General features: G+C 42.9%; 1 long non-coding RNA gene across 1 annotated transcript; it reads right to left on the bottom strand.

Moving 5' to 3' along the window:
* Window positions 1-1,245: 1,245 nt before the first annotated feature.
* LOC122464390 lies at window positions 1,246-20,570 on the bottom strand. Its single transcript, XR_006288350.1, has 3 exons — window positions 20,205-20,570; window positions 8,283-8,431; window positions 1,246-1,781 (listed from the first exon to the last, which is right to left on the bottom strand). It is a non-coding gene; the product is annotated as an uncharacterized LOC122464390 (long non-coding RNA).
* Between the last annotated feature and the right edge of the window lie 446 nt (window positions 20,571-21,016).

Consider the following 21,016-nt stretch of genomic DNA (forward strand, 5'->3'; position numbering starts at 1 on the left):
ATTGATCACCCCAGAGGTAAGTGTCAACATACCCATAGTAGCAGCATTATTTAGGTGGTCCTCCTGATCACGAAAGACAAGGTAGGGTGAGGTAATAGCTTTTATTGGACCAACTTCTGTTGGTTGACAGAGACAAGCTTTTGACACACACACTCACTACCAGAAGTTGGTCCAATAAAATATTACTTCACCCATCTTGCCTCTCTAATATCCTGGACTGACACGACTACAACTATGCTACATACAACTCAGGAAACAGTTAAAGCTGAGGAGTACCAAAAAGGCAATTACATCTCATCAACAAGTAATACATTAACTATCTGAATATAAACTGGTCAAATATCCCCATCAAGACTTCTTTAGAAAAGTAATTTCTCAGTTGCTTCTGACAGCAGTTGACTCTAGAGCAGACCAGAAAGAGAAGCTATTCTCAACTTAGTCCTGAGTAACACAGGTTTGAGCTATACACAAGATAATTTGCCAAAGGAAACTGCTGAATGTAGAATGAAACAGTAGAAAATACACAGGTGGGTTCCTAGAAGACAGCAGAAACAATTAATATCCTACAGTCACTTTACAGACTTTTAGTCAATCCTTACAGTAACTCTGATGTATGCAGTTATTACCCCAATTTTACAAATGGGGAAAACAGACAGAAGTAAAGGGACCTTCCCAAGATCACAGAGGGCCTGATCTAAAGCCTACTGAAATCAGTAGGAGTCTTTCCACTTGGCTTTGGATCAACCCCAGAAATAGTGACTGTTAGAGCTGGAATTAGAACTCACCATGGGTCCTAGTTATATGCTCACCTGTCTCCATTACATACAGGAAGATGGATTATGCCACTGGAGTGTCTTTCCAATCCTATCATTAATTGCTAATAATGAAGTCATGGCACAATGGCCATATGATCTAAAATAATTTCCCAGTGTAGGGGGGAGAGAGCTTCTGCTTGAGTGCCTGGAGCACTGGACCTGGTGCAAATCTGAAGCCTGAACCAGGGGCTGTGAACCCAAGTCAGGCCATGTAATAAAGCAGATGCTTACAAGTTCACTGTCCTGTACATGAACTTGGCAAAGTTGTTGCTAGTATATTAGGCATTAGCTATTTCCATAAATATATTTCAAGGCTAGTACAGATACACCTCAATCTAGTACAAGATAAGATGGTTTGACAGAACAATGAATAGGGATGTTGCGTCTGAGATATCAGGAACAAGGGGAGGTAATTGATGTCATGAAACATTTAAGGTGGTACATAAGTTATTTATTCCAGTTGTTTGTCTCAGTCTATAAATGTCAGGGTACCTTGCCTTAGCCCTTTGTGTGGCTGAGGGGACAGCAGAAAATCCCACTTCTCATTGAGCCATTCCTGGTCACTGGACACTCATATGCTAGTGTATTAGTAGTTCCTACGGGATGCTAGTAATGTGCCTTGAGGGCAATCAACTTGGCAGAGCACCTTTGTTACTTAACTGTGCCTGTGGTCTTTCTTGAGTAACAACGAGGTCTGCTGAATCAGCAGGCTCTATTATCTGCTAACACTGGAGCTCCAAGGACAGAAGCACTGAGCAGCCCAGACAGTGTTATCGAGGCAACAACATTCCAGCCTTCAGCACTTAGCACCACCAAATAGGTTATAAAAAGTACTTTGTCCTTAAAGAATATCTAATCTCTACTGCATGTTCTGAGTGGCATAATGTTCAGCTTCCTCTTAGACCTTCTTTCTAAAAAAAGGATGGTGGAGATGATTTCTGAAGGGCAGGTGAATACTTCATGGATCTGTTTCAGTGGAAAAGAGGACAAAACAGTGTTAGTCTAGTCATAAGTGCAGCTCCAGTTTAAGCATCTTGATCCAAATTATGTCCCATAAATCCTGATAGCAAGTTAGCAGAATAGTTTGTAATTAATCTTATACTTAGCCCCCTGCTAGCTTCTTTCCACCAGCTATTTGTAGTGCTGATGCAAATGACTCTTCAAGGATGGGCCTCTTGCACTGGGATAAACTTTTTTTTTTGCTTTAATAAATTAGATTTTCTCTCTGGTAAAGACATCTAGCTACTGAATCCTGTCTCCGATCTTACACAGCAGCTACCTACAACATGAGCCACCCATAGTCAGTTGCCAAAGTGGTGATGCCATTTCATTTCACTATTCTTAAAACAAAAGCTATCATCAACTTTCAGGAATGGATCAGTAGCCAGGTCCCATTCAAATGGTTAACACATATTGGGGCGGGGGAGAAGAAAACACACACAGCCCCCTCTGTAGTTAAGAGCTGTGTTTTAATGAATGGAAATTAGTCTTAGGATCACAGAAGTTAGAAACAGAAAGGACCTGTTGTCATCTAGTCCATTTCCCTGCTAATGCAGGAACCTTCTCCTTAGTACATCTGCTAGTGCCTCATCTTAAGTAAGCAGGTTGGTGCAATGTGCTTAGTGGTGTGCCCACAGACTGGATGCCCACAAGTGTTTTTCATTGAAAATATAGAAACAAATTGTTTTGCAGAAATGTTATCAGTTTCAACTAAACTTTCTCGGTTCCAGGATGGAATATTGGGTCAGAAGCAGAGCGCATGCGAGATTCCAGAATAGCCAAAGGGTGAGGGCATTCAGAGCAGACTTGAACCTGGATCTCTCAGCTGAATCAGGAGGATTTAAACCTGGATATACCACATCATTGCCGGTGAGTACCCTAACCTATAGGCTATCCTAGAGGTGTGTCTGTGTCCGTGGTTTCTTTTTTTCCCTCTCCTCTTCATCCCTCATTTTGTTCTGATGCAGGATGAAAACAAACATGCAAAACCTTGATTTTTTTCATGACATGAAATTTTTGCTTTGTGGATAGTCCTAAATATAGACTAGACAACCCAGACAAAGAGTGAGGAAAAAGGACTATAATCCCCCATTTTACAAATGAGAAACTGAGGCACAGATTAAAGTGATTTGTCCAAGGTCACCCAGGTAGAGCCAGCAACTGAACCCACTGCTCCTAAGTCCCCATCTAGTAACTTAATCACCAGACCATCCTTCCTCCATTGAGCTTTAGAAGATTCAATGACTGCAATGATCTTTCATCCTGTGGGGAGCCGGAGTCCAACTTGAGCTCCTAAAACTGTCCTTGATTAGGCCTAATTTTGGTACAATCATAAGCGCAATGGGTACAGTATCCCACTCTTATTTCTCCACCACATTAAGTGAACCACATAAAATCTTAGAGCGAAAGCCTCATTAGAAAGAGAAAACTGGTAGGGGAAATCATAATGCAAACCATCTGATAATAAGAGAGAGAGTGCAAGACTGCTGAAAACTAAACTGTCCCAGAGTCGAAAGGGCTCTTCATGAGTAACCAAGTCCAGATTTTTACTGCATTTCATTTGGTTCAAACATATCATTAACACTGACCCAAATAAAGTTTCCAATAAAGAATTTCTTTTTTTGATAGATGAGTGAAAAATATGTCCCATCTGAAAAAGCTGAGGTTTCAGTTGACTTCATCTGGGTTGTGTCATTAAGTGTCAGCCCTTCCAAAGAGGCATCAGTATTGATGAATCTCAGCTAAGTAAGGGGAACTCACTAAGGTGCTCACGTGTTACTGACTGGAAATCAGGAACTTTCAACCTTATTTGGAGGTACACAAAAAAAAACCCAACCAGATTGTGAGTCAAACTAGTAACTTCTGATCAGCATAGTGCTTACCAACCTGATAGAAACTAAAAGCACTTTCACTAGAATAGGCTAAATTATCCTAGCATTCCTCAATGTGCTTATATCAGAGATTGGCAGGAGATTCTGTTCTTGGCATATATTCCTGATTATAAAAATCATAGGACTGGAAGGGACCTTGAGAGGTCATCTAGTCGAGTCCCCTCCACTCCTGGCAGGACTAAGGATTATTCAGACCAGGGATCGGCAACCTTTGGCACGCAGCCCATCAGGGAAATCCACTGCTGGGCCAGGACAGTTTGTTTACCTGCAGCGTCTGCAGGTTCAGCCGATCGCAGCTCACACTGGCCGCGGTTCACCGTTCCAGGCCAATGGGGGCTGTGGGAAGCAGTTCAGGCCAAGGGATGTGCTTGCCGCTGCTTCCCACAGCCCCCATTGGCCTGAAACGGTGAACCACGGCCAGTGGGAGCTCCGATCGGCTGAACCGGCGGACGCTGCAGGTAAACAAACCATCCCGGCCCGCCGGCGGATTTCCCTGACGGGCCGCATGCCAAAGGTTGCCAATCCCCGATTTAGACCATCCCCGACAGGTGTTTGTCTAACCTGCTCTTAAATATATCCAGTGATTGAGATTCCACAACCTCCCGAGACAACTTATTCCAGTGCTTAACTACCCTGACAGTTAGGAAGTTTTTTCTAACGTCCAACATAAACAACCCTTGCTGCAACTGAAACCCATTGCTTCTGATCCTCACCTCAGAGGTTAAGGAGGAGAATTTTTCTCCCTCCTCCTTGTAACAACCTTTTTAGATACTTGAAAACTGTTATGTCCCCTCTCAGTCTTCTGTTGACTAAAGAAACCCAATTTTTTCAATATTCCCTCAATAGGTCAAGTTTATTATGTGCCACTAGCTGGCTGTGACCTTGGATGAATCATTTCATTTCTCTCTACCTTTGTTGGGCTGCGAAGAGTGTTTAACAAATAATAATAATACAATAATAGTTTACAGGCATGTTGTGAGGTTGAACTGAAGTTTGGAAAACCCTGCACACTTTTAGAGTCCCTTTCATCTGAGGTTCTCAAGGTTATTAATCTCAATCAGCCTGAGCCTGACACTAATTTGCATCTGAATTTGGTGAGACTGTGATCTCCTGGATATCAATCCTCAGGACCTGTTGGTCAGAAAACGTTGACTTTCTTACTTAAACTGTACGCTCTTTGGGACAGGGACTCTCCCTTTATTCTATGTTAGGCATTGTATAATACCTAACAATGTCACCCTGATGACTGTCTTAGGATTCTTTAATTATACCAGTTACAGACAATCTGAGGATGTATTAATACCAGAAAGGAATAGAGGATTAACAGATTTTAAGATGGAAGTAGCTAACAATAAAAAAAACCTTCCCTTCCTATGTGCAGTGTGAGATGTGCTCGGGAGTTGAAGACATCTATTACTAGTCACTATTAAGATGGAGTGAATTCACTTTCCAGATGTTACATGAACATTACAGCCAAGGAATGTTGTCTCAGCTGGAGGAAGTGGTTACTATTTACTTACTGGGACACTCCAAGTTTATGAATACTATAGTCAGCTCATAAAAACTCACCAGGTCCCAGGTAATTTACTTTCTCAGTTTAGCTGAGGAAAAACTAGTCTGGGTATTGGTGGTATAGAAGCAATGCTCAAATTACCATAGTGTGGACCACATCTTAATAGAAATAGAGCTGGTTGAAAAAATTTCAGGAAAACATCTTTGTGTCATTAAATGCTGTTTCTTCAAAATGTTTTGCATGAATATATGGATTTTTGACAATTTTCAGTGGGAAAATTCAAAGCTGAAGTGGAGTTTGTCATTTAGTATTAATTTTATTTTATTATATATTGTTTCCATATTATTGACATGAAGCGTTTGGACATTATCAAAAAAATTAGGTTGTTTCAGAACAGGGGTGGCCAACCTGTGGCTCCGGAGCCACATTCGGCTCTTCAGAAGTTAATAGGTGGCTCCTTGTATAGGCACCGACTCTGGGGCTGGAGCTACATGCGCCAACTTTCCAATGTGCCGGGAGATGCTCACTGCTCAACCCCTGGCTCTGCTCCCACTCCTCCCCTTCCCACCCCCTCCCCTGAGCCTGCTATGCTCTCACTCCTCCCCTTCCCCTCCAAGCCTCCTGCACGCCACAAAACAGCTGATCAGGAGGTGCGGGGATGGATGGGGAGGCACTAAATCGGCGGGGCTGCCAGTAGGCAGCAGGCGCTGGGGAAGCTGATTGAGGAATGCGGACGTATGACTGTGGCTCTTTGGCAATGCACATTGGTAAATTCTGGCTCCTTCAAGGCTCAGGTTGGCCACCTGTTTCAGAAGGTCCAAATCAAAATATTTTGGAATTTCCATTCTGCAAAATATTTCAAGATTTTGACTTTTAGTTGAGACAAACATTTCAAAGTGTAGGAATTCCCCCTGAGACAGAAATTCTGTTTTCCTCACTAGCTCTAAATCTATGTAAAAAAATATTGTTTCAGAGACCTTTCACAGTCACATAGCATACTCATAACAATAATAGCAATTGCTTACATTGAACCACAGATCCTGAACAGTTTTCAGAGTAGCAGCCGTGTTAGTCTGTATCCACAAAAAGAAAGGGAGGACTTGTGGCACCTTCGAGCCTAACAAATTTGTTTGAGCATCAGCTTTCGGGAGCTACAGCTCACTGCTGTAGCTCATGAAAGCTTATGCTCAAATAAAATTTGTTAGTCTCTAAGGTGCCACAAGTCCTCCTTTTCTTTTTGCGGATCTTGAATCAATAACTGATGAGTGGTCTGTTTGATAAAAACAAAGACACACAATTTCTGCCCCATGGAATTAACAATCTAGGATAGTCCCAGAGAAAAACATTCGACCATATAGTATATATTGGCTGTCCAATCACTGTTTCTGGAAAAAAAGATTCCCGACCTCTATTAACAGTTCACCAGACTAATAGACTTGTGATTCACGTCTTCCCTGAAAACCCATTTGTTCCATGGGCATTCCTGTCTGACTTTATTTGAAGCATTATATTTTTGTCAAGTTAGAATTTATCATGAAACCTAGCAGACAGACAAAAGCAGAACTCCCCCCCCCCCCCCCCCCCCATCAACAGCAGGTTACACATCTGGCACTGAAAATCACTACGACTTCTATCCAGCGGCCACTTGGCTGGGCTGTTAACGCTGAACTGTGGGAAGATATCCAGTTACACACCTACAGAGTCTATTCATGCTGCTGCATAGAGTTTTTTTTTGTTTTTTTTAAAATATCAAAGTGGCTGTGGATCTCTGGCTCTGGCACTTTTCTCCATCCACACATACGGAGGTGTTTGGTTCCACTTTCCCTACCCGAGAGTGTCTGAACTTGACTGGTGTATATTGCACAGTGTTGCATCTGGATAAACTATTATTTGTTTAGTGCATGTAGTGGAAAAGACACCAGAACTGACTTACTATCATTCATACATCTCCTTTGAGGAAAGAGACATGATTAAAGTGCTCAAGCAGTAATAGTATTTACAGTATTTCAGTGATATGTTTAAGTCCAGAATCCCGTCTCTGTTTCAGAGAAACACAATAGCAATGAGCTAATTTAGGAAAAATGGACTATATATATTCTGATCATAGTTTCACAAAGAGCTCAATGACTCATTCCTAACTAATGACTTACTCAATGAGCCCTGATTCAGCAAAGCACTTAATTATGTGACCAGAAGCCTGATCAAAGCAAATTCACTTAAAACTGGGTATGAACAGTTACAGCGCAATTGGGAAAAAAAAAAAATCATTTCGGGACTAACTGAAATAAAAAAAAAAAAAAAGTAGGAAAAAAATTTCCGGCCAAGCAGCCTAACCACTGGGCTATAGAGTCACTCTCACTCCCTATTTCTGGCCCATTGACTATTTAAGTATATTATACAAAGTGGAACAAATTTGCATGTTGTTTTCTACAGTATATAGAAAAAGCCCAGAGGATAGAAGTCAATGATTTTGGTGCCAGATGTGTAACCTGCTGTTAACAGGGGGATAGCAAAGTTCTTCTTTTGTCTGTCTGCTCAGTTTCGAGATATAAATCCTAACTTGACACCCAAAAATATAATGCTTCAAATAGTCAGACAGGATTTTTTTGTTGTTGTTGCCATATTTCAAGCTGGATTCCTTTATTTTTTATATGAAAAACCCTATACACAAGCAGAAGGATTGTGGATGGAAGAATTTCACTTCCCTCAGCAAACAATTTCACTTCCCTCAGCGTCGTGACAGGTACACACTTCTCGGTGTAACCTCTACTAACCCCAGTTACCCTACTATCAGGGAACCAACCCCCCGCCCCCCCCCCCCACATTTATAATCCAACTGATTCCTTTAAAAGTCAAGTGGAATCATCAACACTACAGCCTATATCCAGAGGCCACCACACCAGGTATTAGACCACTGAGCAGTTATTTATCATATTACACATTTGGTAGGAGCCCACATTTGTCCCACATGCTGATTAGACAAAAACAGAGGGTCAGGAGGTGGGGAGATAGGAAGAGAGAAAACACCAGTACAGAATCTCACACTTTTTTAAAATTCCTGACCTTTCACTATAAGTTTCCATCTTCTGTGTATTCCCCCATTACACGAGAGAAGATGCTACTTGTAAGCCAGATAACAGCCGCTGGATGTGTACTAGGTGCTTCTAAGAAACCACCATCTTGTTCTCAGAAGATCAGGAAACTGATGTGACCTCGAGGATAGAGATCAAAGGTAGAGTCAGGGGAAATGTTTTGTAACAGCAGTATCTCCCTGTAGCTTGGTCAAATTCTACTACAGAGAGAAAATTTACATGTGCCTTGGGCAGATCTGGCTTGATTAACGGAGTCCATTAACCCACTTACACCAACAGCTGGTGGATCTGAGCATTCCTTGACTCTCATTCATAACAATAATAAGCTTTTATTAGGCACTTAGCATCCATCTCCAAAGGTTTCATCAAGGGAGACAAAAGATTAGTTACTCCCATTTTACTGCTGAGAAGACTGAGGCACGGTGAAGGTAAGTGATTTGCTCAAGGTCACACAGAATGCGAATGGCAGAGCTGGTAATATAGCCCAGGACTCCTTACTCCAAGACAACTGGCTGTCTCTGGGATGGCAGCATGAGATCTGGCAACACTCCCCTCTTCCTTACCTAGTACAAGCAGGAGGAATCCTGCAGGGTCACCATTTTACTTTTATTCTGCCATTCCTTTCTCCCCCCTCCCATCACTGTTTTGTCTTTTTAGACTCTCAGCTTTGGGGTAGAGATCTTTCCCTCTCATGCTTGAAAAGTGCCTATTGTCTTTAGTTAGACAAATTATTGGGCTTGACACAGGCATAGCTGGGTGAAATTTAATGACCTGCGATATACAAGAGGTCAGGCTAGTTGATCTCATGGTCCCTCTGGGTTTTAACTTTACAAATCTATGAACTGCATGCTCTACTAGAAAAAAAAAAAATACCAGAACTGAACAATGTTAAACAATTTGTCCAAAAATGGCCTTTTCTACAGACTTTTTTTAAACACAAAAAATTGACATCAAAACATGAAAGTTGCTTACAATATAAACATTTTTGGCTAAAAACGTTGTTTTTTAAAAAAATTGATGAGTAACACTAAAAATCATCAAAATGGTTATCCAAATTTGTGTGTCTGTCCATATATCAGATTTGCAGTAAATGAAAAATATTGAATAGCCAGTTTGGTAATGTTTTTAATTAAAATTAAATTTGTGTATTATATTAAAAACAGAAAAAGTTTTGGGGTAGAGAAGTGAAAATATACATCTGTTTTGAATCTTTCATTTAACCTCTCCCTCCACCTCCCTCCCCACCCCCCAACTAGTTTTTCCTGTCTTGAACCAGCTCTGATAAAATGTATACACCCGTGAAAGATCACAGAGGCAAGCCAGCGAGATGGCATGGCCACCCATATCTCCACACACAGAAAGATTGTCTTGGTTTCCCCTAGAGATAGTAGTTATTACTTCACAAGGATGTTGAAAACATTAGCTGGTTTGCAAGAGCCTTAATTTGACTACCTTCAGGGGATGCTGCAAAAAAATTGTCTTGATCTGTAGGCATTTATGGCAAAGCAGGGTCCATGGAATGATGTCTGAAAATTCTAGGTGTGTGAGATCAAGATGGTGGGTCAATGTTGCTACTGTTATAGGACTGCACAATAATGGACTTGTTATTTTTAAGTATTGCATTAATATTATGTAGTATTTTAAATAATATGTAGCGCGGAGGGTCTGATTGTAAATCCACATAAGTTAATGGAGAGACTCCTGTGGACTTCTATCTTTGGAAGTCATATGGCCCCTATTACCATAGTTCCTTGAGCACTTCACAGTCTTATTTACCCTCATAGCACCCCTGCGAGGTAAGGAAGTGCTATTATCCCCATTTTACAGATGGGGATCTAAAGTTCACAGAGACTAAGTGACTTGCCCATAGACAGCCTGTGGTGGAGCAATGAATCAAACTGTCTCACAAATCCCAGGCTAGCAACCTAACCCTAAGACCATTCCATTCTTCCTCAAGGTCCCAACTGAAAGCACATTAGGCTTGATTAGACTTGGGCCTGGAACAGGCATTGGAAGCACCAGAAAAAGTAATAAAAATCAAAGGTTTGCAAGCACTTCAAATGCAAAGAATTACCTGTCCTACTGGTGACATTTCTGAGTATTTACTTCTTTCTCAGATCAGCACAACCAAACTCACTCCCCACCGGCCGCACATTCAAACAGCATTAAAAGTTTGACTCTAAACCAGGGCCAGGAAATTCTGAACCTCTGACATTTACTTTTGTTTCTAGGTATTGGAGCAGCACAACATACAAAATTACTCATCAGTACTGACCCCTCTACAGTTAAGACTCTGTGGAGGCAGCTGAGAGAAAAAAAAATGTGATAGCCCCTGCTATATATCTTCATGTATTTTAGGTTCAATGTAGTTTCCAGCATCCTCAAGTTTAGGCTCAGGGGAAGGACTGGGGTTCAGTTACTGTGCGCTGTACAAAAGAAAAAACCCACCAAATGTTTTCAGATGCAAGGGATACATTAAGGGTGTGTTTTTAAAGCACATTTTTGACCTGTCTGAACAGAATTTTGTTTTTGAACCGTAACACTGAATTGCATAAACATGCCTGTTACTAACAGAGATCTTGGTGAAGCGTGCCCGTGGAACTGCCGTATGTGTTCATTCTAAGCTCTCTGATGACACTGCAGCTGAGGAAAGATTATTGCATGTGAATAGTGTCACGTGTTTACAGCAAACACACAAAAGTTAAAAAAAAAAAAAACATCAAATACTCTTGCTGGAAGGTTGCAACATAACACGACTTTATTTCTTAGAATCCAGAATGATAACACGCAGTAACCAAAACAGAGACAAAACAAGCTACTCCCTAAAGCAGAGAGGGTACAACACACTCCACCTTTTTAACAGCTAGCTGTCTGCAGACTGACTGCTGCTAGGACTAGCTCCCACACTTCCCCCACAGAGCCCCCTTTCCTGGCAAGCAGGATCAGGAAAACCTCCTGAAATTTAAAGTGACAGCTTACCATTTTAACACAGATAGATCTCAGAACACTAGAAATAGTGGCTACTTTTCCAAATGACGTAATCCTGAACGCTATACATCTTTCCATGAAAGAGCCATCTGTTGGCGCTGATTGGAGCACAAACGCAAATAGGGCTGGAGTCTTAGGTGAGGCACCAAAAAAGAGCCGGGTTCACACTGTTGAGGGGTGACGAGTGAGGGCATCAAACCATTATGTGTGTCCTATTGTAGTTTTGATACTCCGAAGGTGGTGGTGGTAGAATCAATCCAGCACGAGTTGCTGATTTAGCAGAAGAGAAAGGGACGTTCACTGGCCACTTACACAGCTTATGATTAAGGACAGCTCTACATATGGGGTCTGATCCAGAGGGGTCTGATTTGAAGTAGAAATCTTAATAGAAAGCTTTGGATCAGGCCCACGGACAAGAGAGTAGACCATCTCAATAGTTTGAATACACATAGAGCTCAATTCACATCCAGGAATAAGGGCTCAGAGGCATTTAAGGAACAAAAGGCAACTGACACAACTGTTAACTAGAAGTGGTCAGAAAATAGGCTTCCAAAAGTTTAGAGAAAAATGAAAAAGAATACATATTCATTGAAGTTTTTCCACAGAAAAGTTTGACTTTGTGGCAAAAAGAAAAAAATTTCAGTTTTGAGTAATGCTTCCCTAGTTCTTCATGCGAGTTGGAATTCGGGTGCTTCAGGCTCCTATTCTACTCTGTAGGCTGGGCTCCCTGGACTGACTACATCTCCCATGATGCACCACTTTCTCCCCTTGTTGATGATGGAAGGGGATACAATAAAGGCTGTGGTGCTTCATGGGAGATGCATTCTAGATGGGGAGCGAGGCCCACTGAGCAGAATGAGGGCATGAGGAGAAAACAAACAGCTCCATGAGGAAACTCAGACTATCCAAATAAAAGTATTTTTGTTTTGCTGAATTTTGGGGTATGCATTTGGGGGCGGAGGGAATCAGTGCTCTACAGAAAGCAGAGACTTTCTGCAAAACATTGCATTTAGCCAAGACTTGAATTTTCCTGTGAAAACACAGTTTTGATGGAAAATACTTGACCAGCTCTATTGCTGACCTTATTAGAGGTGGACTCAAGCTGCAAGATTTGGATCTGGCTCCACATCCAATCATCCCCAAAGCTAGGGAGTCTGGCTCTGGGGTGAAAGTTTTTCTTCCATCTTTTACTTTGTTATTAACATAAAATTAGTGTTTTGTGATGGAAACAAACATCTTCTGTTCAGACTAGTTGTGTGTGGAAAAGGTTAGACAAACACCTGGCAGGAATGGTCTAGTTCAGGGATTGGCAACCTTTGGCATGCAGCCCCTCAGGAAAATCCGCTGGCGGGACGGGACGGAACGGTTTGTTTACCCCACAGTGTCCACAGGTTCAGCTACCCGCAGCTCCCACTGGCCATGGTTCACCGTTCCAGGCCAATGAGGGCTGCGGGAAGCGGCACGGGCCAAGAGATGTGCTGTTCCGCCACTTCCCACAGCCCCCATTGGCCTGGAACAGCGAACCGTGGCCAGTGGGAGCTGCAGTCGGCCAAGCCTGTGGATGCTGCAGGTAAACAAACCGTCCCAGCCTGCCAGCTGATTTCCCTGACATGCCAAAGGTTGCCGATCCCTGGTCTAGTTATTACACAGTCCTGCCTTGAGTGCAGGGGACTGGACTAGAAGAGTCTTGGGGTCCCTTCCAATTCTACACCTCTAGGATTCCTTAATGTTTTGGAGCAGGTGCAGCTCACAAAACAAGGTGATATTGGTCCCAGTCTAATTTGAGCCAGTTAGGCCAGCCTACTAAACGGTGGAGCAGGGTTAAGGAACCTGATAGCGACTCAAGAATGGCAGTAGAGAGGGAGGAATGAAATCAGTGACTTTGGATCAAGCTTAAAGACTACTTGAGGAGGATTAATGGGAGTGGACATATGATCTCTGCTGGTCTGTCTTTCCCTACCTACAAACAGCAGCTTTTTTCCTGTTCCCTTACGTTACTCGCAGTGTCACTACTATGAGCATAACCACATGAAACCTATAGCTTTGATGGTCTAAGTTTTGCTTTCACCAGCATTGCACAGAAAACTACGCAGACCAGTAATCTGAGCTAAAAAGCCGATGAGCAATATTCTGTCCTGATGCACACCGGTTGAATGGGTAAAGGGTATTTCACTGGGTGCACGTCATGGCAGATTTAGACCCATTGTCTTTTCTGGGGGATTTACACAGTCTTCCCCACTATCTGTCAATAATTACAACACCAAACCTGTAAACCAACAAAAGGTTAGGGATGGTAGTGTTCAATCCTCACTATAATTCAGTAGCTACTGAAAATATAGAATGAACCCATTTCTTTAAGATAGCTATGGGTGTTTTTAAGATAACTTTACATTAAGATTAATAGCCTTTGTAGAGTCCAGAGCAGGGATTCAGTTAATATTCCTAGATGTTTGATTAGCGGTCAGAATTTAAACTGTCCTAAAGGAACTGTGATGTAATGCAGTTTATAGACTAGTGAGTCATCAATAGATCTTTCCCAAGATTTTCTAGATTTGTTACTCAGAGGGATTAGATGCTACATCACTGACGCATCAGTCACACAAAAGCCCCATCTCAGACAGGTGTATTGGGTAACAGAGAAATTAGATATGTGCCAATCTGGGTAGATCATTCAGCTCAGTTTAGTTAAGCAATTGGAAATAGCGCTTCTTGCTTATTTCCAAACAGCTAAGTGGCCTGGATCTGGAGACAAAACACTTTATGGTTAAAATTTGAATCCCTTCACTCTGCAGATCATGAATATGGCCAATTTAAGTGACCATGACTTCCTGTCAATGTTATTGCCACCTTCTGCTTGTTTGCTATATCAGCTTATCATGTCTTGTGTTAAAATTAAATTGTAAACTCTTCAGGGCAAGAACTGTTTTTCCCTATGTGGCTGTACGGCACCTAGCATACCATTACCCTGATTCTGATTGGGGCTGAATATAAATAAGAATGCTTGTTTATATAAAGTAGTGTTCCCTTTTCAGATTGGATGTATTGTATGCTGCCTGTTTCTCTGGCCTAGATAATACAGGGTGTATGTATCCGACAGGGGCAGTTTCCATAATATTAAGATTTATTTCACAGGAAAATGACTCTGCATATTTGAAGTTTTTGGTATTTATTCTCCGCTTACATCCTGCAAGTGGAACTCGAAGTATCATGAGAACACCCAGAGGTTCTGAGAATTTTGGCTGTTGAATAAGGATCCTGCACCACTGAATACAATGGGAGTTTTGCCAACAACTTGCCTAAGAGCTAGAACGCACCCTAAGTTCAGGTAAATTTCCAGTAGGCCTCTAAAGATCTGGATTTTTATCTAACCCACACCTCACCTCCAAGCCATTTGAGGTTGATGCCATCACTTAAAACCAAGTGCATACATGCTGCAGATGGATGCACGCAAACACACAATTATCTCACACATACATCCCAAACATGCCACAACATAGTTTGCTTTTGTTTTGCCCCTTGAGCTACTGCTCCAGAAGAAGCTGTTTCTGGTACACTGTCAGCAGTTGGATGCACCTGCCCTGCATAGATGACAGGTTAAGGAGTATACTCTGGCTGTATTTCTGGAAACAGAAAGCTAATTTCAACAAACAAGTGTTGATGCAACTAGAGCTGGGTACAATTTTTCAGACAAATAGTTTAGATGAAAAATGCATTTGGGTGATACAATTTTTTTTTCAAATTTGACACAAGGCATTTTGGCAAAATGGCCGGAAAAGGAAGAAGAGGTGGTGGTGTTGCTGCTGTCACCCTCTCACTCCCACCTTTAGACCAGTGGTAGGGTACGAACGTGGGATGAAAAGTCTAGGAGACCAAGGTATTATTATTAAATCATTCTCACTCTCTGGTACAAATAATGCTTAGTGATGCAGGTGGCTCTCTTAAGGAGGTCTTATTTTCATATGAATCTCATTTGGGGGAAAGAGAAGGGGAAAGGATGGGGGAGGGGACCCAAGTGCTTAGTTACATCAAATTCAAATTAGCCCACTGACTGACACCAGTTGAGGCTCTCCCCCTCCTTTCTGTATAGTTCGTTTTCTGATAGTTCCCCTTACCATTGCTATTAAATTGCTGATTAGCCTCCACGAGGCTACATTCCAAGCACTGTTTTGATAAAGAGCTTCTTGGTGGCTTTTCTTCTCTCACACACCTTATATATATATATAAAACTAGCTTGCTTAAATGGTCAGCAAAGTTCATAATTTCACAGGGAAATGGCAGATTAATCGGATAAATATTAGAATACATTAAAAAAAAACACAACATCACCCACAACCCTCTGATGTTTACCAAGGACAACAGTTTTATCATAAAGTACCAGGTGCTTCTGAGTCCTTCAGTTAGGCCTTCACAAGACATCCTGCATCGTAACCAGCTAAGGAAGTGGGGGGACCACACAAGCAAATATTTAAAAAGCCAAGGGAAAAATTCCAGTGGTTTAAAGCATGGATTGAGCTACTATTGCTCTTTGACCAGAAGTAGGATTAAAAGTTCAAAAGGGCAGGTCACATAAAGGCACTGGGGGCAGAGCAGGTCTTGCAGGGACATGACCTAGGAAATACTGGCTAGTCAAAGTGTGATCCCATACACAGTATGCTACCAATTAGCATTTAAAGACCAAATGTGGAACGCATTAGTACTTCTGAGCATTCAGTACGTTTTCAAAAGGCCCAAGATTGTTCTTTACAAAGATTCCTGTGTAGTTTGGTTCAAACTGAGTTTGGGGAAGTCTTGAGACTTTGCCTGGATTACAGAATAGATTGCTGCAAAGTCCCGTGGACACAAGAGTACATCAAAAAACAGCTTTAATTGGAAAGTAGTAAAATGTTGGCTCTCATGGAGCAAGGATGGATGTTCAGCTGTTCAGACAGTGTTTTCCTCATTGTTTAATTAGAGCCATAAATCTTCATAAATGATCTGGAGGATGGTGTGAATTGCACTCTCAGCAAGTTTGCAGATGACACTAAACTGGGAGGAGAGGTAGATCCACTGGAGGGTAGGGATAGAATACAGAAGGCCCTAGACAAATTAGAGGATTGGGCCAAAAGAAATCTGATGAGATTCAACAAGGACAAGTGCAGAGTCCTGCACTTAGGACGGAAGAATCCCATGCACCGCTACAGACGAGGGACCAAGCGGCTAGGCAGCAGTTCTGCAGAAAAGGACCTAGGGATTACAGTGGACGAGAAGCTGGATATGAGTCAACATATCCAAGAAGGCCAATGGCATTTTTGGGATGTATAAGTAGGGGCATTGCCAGCAGATCGAGGGACATGATCGTTCCCCTCTATTCGACATTGGTGAGGCCTCATCTGGAGTACTGTGTCCAGTTTTGGGCCGCATACTACAAGAAGGACGTGGAAAATTGGAAAACGTCCAGCGGAGGGCAACAAAAATGATTAGAGGACTGGAACCCATGACTTATGAGGAGAGGCTGAGGGAACTGGGATTGTTTAGTCTGCGGAAGAGAAGAATGAGGGGGGATTTGATAGCTGCTTTCAACGACCAAAGAGGATGGATCTAGACTGTTCTCAGTGCTAGCAGATGACAGAACAAGGAGTAATGGTCTCAAGTTGCAGTGGGGGAGGTTTAGGTTGGATATTAGGAAAAATGTTTTCACTAGGAGGGTGGTGAAGCACTGGAATGCATTACCTAGGGAGGTGGTGCAATCTCCTTCCTTAGAAGTTTTTCAGGTCAGGCTTGACAAAGCCCTGGCTGGGATGATTTAGTTGGGGACTGGTCCTGCTTTGAGCAAAGGGTTGGACTAGATGACCTCCTGAGGTCCCTACCAACCCTGATATTCTACGATCTGTAGGACGCTTAATAGAAGAATAAAGAATATGGGCTTCGATTGAGCTGTGCCAATTTATCGACTGAGGATCTGACCCAGGGTCTCTACCTTACAGACTTTGCTATCAAAGGCCTGATCCTGCACACACTTCCTACCATGACCAGTGATCACTTGCCACTTCATGGTAGCAACTATTTGCAGGATGGTGCCTTAAGGTGTCATTTAAGAGATGACTGTGGTAGTGGGGGAGGGGGTTGAAGGACAAGGGAAAAGGTAAAGGCCCCCTCCTCTTCTGCTAGAGAAGAAAAAGAAATTTACTAACTATAAAGGACCTAACCATTCACTCCTTGTGCCTCTAAACTTTCCAGCTAATGAAGCTGGGACCAAATTCGTGTGTGTTCTTGGTGTAGTTTTTACTTTGTTTCTGTCTCTTCTTCTCGCCCTCTCCCTTATCTCCATGCTATTTTCTCTCTCTCCACTCTTTAACCATTTTCTTTTCTGTTTTCTGCCCTTCCCCCACCACTTCAGTTTTCTCTTGCCTCCCTCTGATCTTTCCCATTTCATCCCCTTTCTCCAAACAGGTTCGTTTTCTTATTCACTTGCATATTACTATGCATGAGACTGACTCATCTCTGAACTATATTTCTGGCTAAGGTTTTGACCAACAGCATTTTAAACCTTAGTGTCAACTGACTCACAGGCTGGGTGGGTATTTCCAGGGAGTTGTGCGGTAAAGGCTTGTGTGATAGTTATATCACAACTACTGAGGAGCAAAACTCAAATGGTATCATCACCTGTGCGCTACAGCCCCTTCACAGTGCCTAAGAGGGCCAGAGCAGCATGAAGGGGCCCTAAAAGCCCTGTAACTGGTAGAGAGAGGATTCCCCCGGCTCAGGCACTGTGGAACACAGACATCCGACTTCTTTCCAAGGACCCCTTTGCAAGCTCCAATGTAGGGGACATGGCAGGATGGGGCTGGGATGAAAGAGGCATGTTGGGGGACAGTGCTGCAGAGATTCCAGGCTGTGCTGCAGACACAGGGTGTCATGGGAAGGTGGCTGTAATTACAACAGCCCCCAGGACAACCTAGGATTGAGAGGCAGAAAGGTGGCTTAGAGTCACCATGACCCCCTCTCCCTCCGCTCCCCTGCAAATGTTGTGATGCACCTCAGAGGCACAGCACAGAATCGGACCAAAAGTCTTCAGTAACTTAGTTCAGAACAATATCTCAAAGCCTGGATGCTTAAACTTGAGTCTGCAGAATTGGGCTAGAATTTTCCTAGGAGTCTGTTACAGTTTGACGACAATGGCAGCGATCCATTAGGAGTCACCGATGTAGGAGCAGCCAGGATGAAATTCCCCAGAGAAAGAGGCATGATGATATGCAGTCACCACACCAAGTGTCTTTAAGGGCCTTGTGCGTGTTACAGCCCCCTCCTTGGTCTAGCACCTGGAGCTCTGAATTTCCTTTGTATCGCAAAAGAGAGGCGGGACAGGAGAGTAGATGTCCAGGCTCTCTTTTCCAGGCCATTAGGGTCCCAGTGAGCAGCCTGGGATGAGGGGCTTCCCAGGTGGAAAACCCAGGATTGAGGCAGAAAGAAGAAGACTGAATGAAGCAACAAGATTGACACGAGACCAAGGAGAGAGACAGGATCTCTTTCTGGGGGCAGGGTAATGGTGCCTGACCTGATGTTTCTGGAAGAGGGAGATCCCTGTGTGACATTTGTTACCGCCTCTGTCCAAGGAAACTGGATTTGTGATCATTTTGTAAATCAATCAGGGACACTAAGAAAATGGCTGGCTCTGCATCACCTGCTTCTGAACCAGATGGGAAGCTGCCCTACAAGGCCCCCCAGGTTCTGCTTGGCGCAGGGAGTTCCCATTCCTTTTTGCTTTCAGCCAGGGAAAAAATAAGAGGCAGCGTGGGGGTCAGGATATTTGGGTTTTATTTCAGCTCTGCCACTCACCCACGCTGATGACCTTGGCAAGTTACTTCACCTCTCCGTGAATGTTTTTACCTTCGCAGCCTTAGTCTTGTCTATTTAGATCAGCAGCAATTTGGGGCAGTGACTGGTTCTAAATGCATGTACAGTGCCTGGCACACTAGGGCCCTGATTTCAGCAGGGAGATCTCTAGTTGCCCCTGTAAATAATAATGAATATATTCTGTGAGAACAGCCAATCTCCTGATATTTCTGCACTCCCACTTCAACTCCTAAGTGAGACAGATGGAAAGAAGCCCTGGCCACCTATATACAAATACAAACTGCTCAACCTGGGACTTTCAACACCAAAAGCACAGGCCTTTACCACACACACAAGACATCACTGGCACAAGAGAAGCTGCTGAACATGCCTTGAGTTATCTAATACAATACTTTACCCAGGCAAATAGCTGCTTTGAAAAACTCTCATGATCATTTGAGTACCAAACATATTTTATAAATGTTCAAAATAAGGGTCTGAACATTCTTCCATTGATCTCCCTGGGCAGAAGATCATGTCCTAAGAATCTACAGCATGCACCAGAATGGGTCCCAGGGATCCATTACCATTCATTACATAAATATGCCTTTTATCACTCAGTCTAAGTACTTACTCTCACAATGGGCTACTTCATCTCTCACTTTGAGAAATGGTGCCATACATATTGTGGCAGGTGGCGTATGTGGCAGTACAGAGCCATAGTGCCCGGGGAGAATCACACTGCATAGTACCTCTCCTCCTTAACCCCTACCACAGTCTTTGGGGTGCAAGGGCCATGAGAACACCGTGGTATCCCTTGTGATGGTGCAGAGTGCTTCGCCACTGCACGCTGGAGAGGGGTGTAGACTCACCTCGGTGTCCTTTGAGCAACATGCCCTCCCCCAGAGGTGCATGGAGGGAGCAGTCCCCATGCTCTTCACCCACCCCCAAGTACAAGGGCTGAGATAGCCTCAAACCCTTCTATAAGAAGGTTGGGAATCTCTTCCCCTTCTCCCAGCAATTGAGCAAGGGCTAGGGCACTGTATCTTTATGATATGGGAACAGAAAATAAAAATAAATTTCTCTTTGTTACCTTACATCTTGACACTTCAGATAGTCCTGTCACTTTGGTTTAGCTGAAGATGTTAGTTGAAGAACTCAGCCATATGGACTAGGAGCTTTCTTAGCTAGCCTTGAAAAATGAGGTGTGTTGAATCTTTAAAGAGATCCTTCCTTCTAGCTCTGTGACTGGTGTGAAGAGTTAAACAGTCCATAAAATGAATTCCAAATTAATCAACTTGAATGAAAATCACTTCATCTCTAAATTAATCAAGGCTCCGTCCCTTGGTATCTGTGATGTCATAAACCTACAAGTTTGCCAGATATCAGTAGATTCTTCCAGAAATCATCCCCCTCTCCGAAGGGCATTTACTCCCCAAATTAAGTACTTAGCTGGATAATTGGCCATTTGCATGCACGATGGAGGTGCATTCAAATTTTGGATGTGCAGTTAAAGGCAGCCCCAATTATCTAGTTCTGTTCACTTCTCCAACTTTTGTAGGTTTAATTCAGTATGTTACTACTATATAGCTGCATGTAACTAAGCAGAAAATTACAGACAGATCGGAGACTCCCATTGCATTAGAACACAATACAAATGAACCATGTTTAACAGTGGGGGTCAGAAACAGCTAATGCCGGAAAGAGCTAACTTCAACATGTGTCTCCCATTCTACAATGCTTTGCTTTATAGATCCTTACCAGGGACACAACTGCTTTTGATAGCAATTGAGGAGAGGCCTAGGGGGCATGCCTGGTGTCCTTTGTCAAGCCCAGCTCACTACAGATATACTTGTAGGCATGGTATAGGAAATGATCTAGTTAGGACACCTACACACTACAGGC

The sequence above is a fragment of the Chelonia mydas genome, chromosome 2, assembly GCF_015237465.2.
Source record: "Chelonia mydas isolate rCheMyd1 chromosome 2, rCheMyd1.pri.v2, whole genome shotgun sequence".
NCBI lineage: Eukaryota > Metazoa > Chordata > Testudines > Cheloniidae > Chelonia > Chelonia mydas.